Source organism: Dipodomys spectabilis, unplaced genomic scaffold (assembly GCF_019054845.1).
Source record: "Dipodomys spectabilis isolate Male_0828 unplaced genomic scaffold, ASM1905484v1 ptg000205l, whole genome shotgun sequence".
In the NCBI taxonomy this organism is placed as follows: Eukaryota; Metazoa; Chordata; class Mammalia; order Rodentia; family Heteromyidae; genus Dipodomys; species Dipodomys spectabilis.
The window spans coordinates 4,035,555-4,038,410 of NW_024870882.1; positions in this window are offsets into that span (position 1 = coordinate 4,035,555).

The window sequence follows — 2,856 nt, forward strand, 5'->3', positions numbered from 1 at the left end:
GGCTTGAACTATGGTCTGGGTGTTCTGAGCCATTTAATTCAAACTGGCTTCATATAGCTATATGTAGATTTCAGCCCCTAAGTAGCTGGGATTACAATCATGAGTCATGTTATGTTTTTTTTAAACTCCATCCTTGGCATGTTCTTACATAATTATTTTTGAACGTTCAATTATATTATGATATTTCATTTCTAAACCAATTCAGAATAAATAACTACTTATTGGGCAAAGCTATTTGTTGCAATAGAAACTGTAGGGACCCTACTTTACTATCAATTTTCAAAGATATTGCTAGTTTAATACCTGGACAGACGAGTAGAAAAATTAAATTAAGTGTTCATAATATATGTACTATATTATATTACATAACATGTAAATGATATATTTATAATATATGCATAATTAAGGATATTCTATAATTACTATAAAAATATATGTATAAAACTGGTTTTAATATTATACTGTGAAGGATACAAGGAAAGAAAACATCCCTATCTTAACTGTCTCATTTTCAACGGTAGACAAACTATGCTATAAAAATATATCTTCAAGAAAGCATACCTCTGAAATCACGTGTTCATCTTCATCTCTATGAACATCTTCTAAGATTGGCTACACTTATCCACTAGCGTCAGCTTACAATCACAAACATTTTGTTATACTTTCTGTATAAAGTTGCTTGTCCTCATTCTCATGGACCTTTCAGTAACTTCAGTGCAGAACATTTTCTCCTGCTTAGCATGTAGATGATATCATCCTTTGTTATTTCCCATCAAAGAAATTGTGGCTAGCAGGCTTGAGTATTGGTATATTCAGAAGTTTTTTGGTTGTGAATTTTTCCTTTCCTTTCTTGCCAAGTGAGCTGGAATAATGAAAAACATTTAAGGCAATGTGTTTTACTGTAAATAAAATCATACTGATTTGAAAATACTACAAATATTCATTCTTTAAATTTATTTTTAATTCAAATATAATAGGGATGGTTTTAGTGTTGCATGCCTTTAAATCTAGCAGTTTAGATGGCTGAAAACAGAGGATCATAGGTTCAAGCTAGAATAGGTAAATAGACCATGAGTCACTTATCTTCAACCAAGAACTAAAAAGCTAAAAGTGGAGCTGTGGTTCAAATAGAAGACTGCAAGCCTGAACAAAAAGAAGAGTAAAAGAACCTAGGCCCCAAATTTAAGTCATAGTACTAGCACACATATACCATATAGATATATGGTTCCTAATATATTCGAAACCTGGTCATAGATTAAATATGAAGTGTGAAAAAGTATGTAAGTCTGAAATGACTCCGAGGTATTTTGACAAGACAACTGGAAGAGTTATCACTTAATCAAATAGTAATGAGGGATTGGTTTGTAGATAAAGATCAAAGCTCACTTTGGAAACTGTTGAGTTTGTTAAAATCAGTAGCTAGGAGTTGTCAGTAAGCAGGTCAGTAAGCAGGATGCTATTAAGCACTGTAATTAAAGAAAGAACAAAGCTGGAGAAAAAACAGAAATAATTACATGTACTCAGTGGTAACAACCATGAGAAGGAATATTATAGAACTAAGATAGAAGTAAGCCCTGGGATACAAATATGTAAAACATGACAAATGAAGAAAAACAGTAATAAGTATGCAATGCAGACTTATATGGATAGGTATTTTTAATGTTTAAGGCCTATGAAGTGATTGTGTGATGACCTAAAATTTAAGAAATTGGTAAGGTCAACTATCCCTTGTGCCAACCATAGCTGATAGTTTAAGTAAAACAGGGCCACAATAGTGTGTCTTGATTTACCAAAGTGAAAACAGGCCAATATTTGGAAAGCCAATTTTTGGGCATGTGGTTGGAGTGACAATTACTGCAGTTTGTTGAAGTATCAGTAGAAGGGTACAGTTTTAGCCCAATGATAGAAATCTTTCAGGGATCTGGTAGATTTCCCTCGGTCTTCAATTTTCCTTTTTTTCTGAGTACCAAAATATCATTACTGGAAGCCAGTCCCAAATTTTGCCTTTGGCAATTTAGCAGATATTTAGTTTATCACATGTCCAAATAATAGAGAATGGGAACAGTTCTACATTGAGCACTCACAGGAGAGAGGTCTCTGGAATTTCTCAGGAAGAGCTTTCTGCAATCGTGGGATGGATAGAGCTGGATTATATAAAAAATAGACATCATAGATTGAAAGTATTCTGCTAAATTGACACTTGAGATATTGGATGTTTTAACTGCATTGTATTGATTTTTATGAATCAATTAATTAGATACTTTATACCATATGATATTTACTAGACAATGAATTGCATGCTTACTGCATTTCCTTTGTATAACATATACTATGTTTTGAAATTTGGTAAAATAAATTCATCTTTTTATTTTTTTTAATAAGGATTACTCCTAGTTCTCAAGAGTGGGGAAATGCCCTGGAACATTGTAACTTCAAGTCATATGATGCCATGTGTCATATCCTATTTTCCTTGTAGAGACTTGGTAATAAATTATATGTAATTAATTTTTTATTTTTATTTATTTTCTATTGCAGCACCTTGATATGTGTAATTAAAACTGTAGTTTTCTTCAAGTATTTCATCTTACACTCAAGTTTTTTTCTTCCAAACTTTCTAATAAATATGTAATCTATTCAATTTTGAAAAGTACTGCTGTACCTCCCACTTATTTGTGGCATTTCTGAAACCCTGTGTGTCAGGGTGGATACCTTTGCTTGTAACAAGTATTGTTGTTGAATACATAACATTTGGCTACTTAGAGAAAAAAGGATGTGAAGCTACACTAGCCAGATAAAGATCTTCCAGGACAATTCAAGGGCAACTCATGTACTCTCTATGTAGGTGAATAGGGAGCA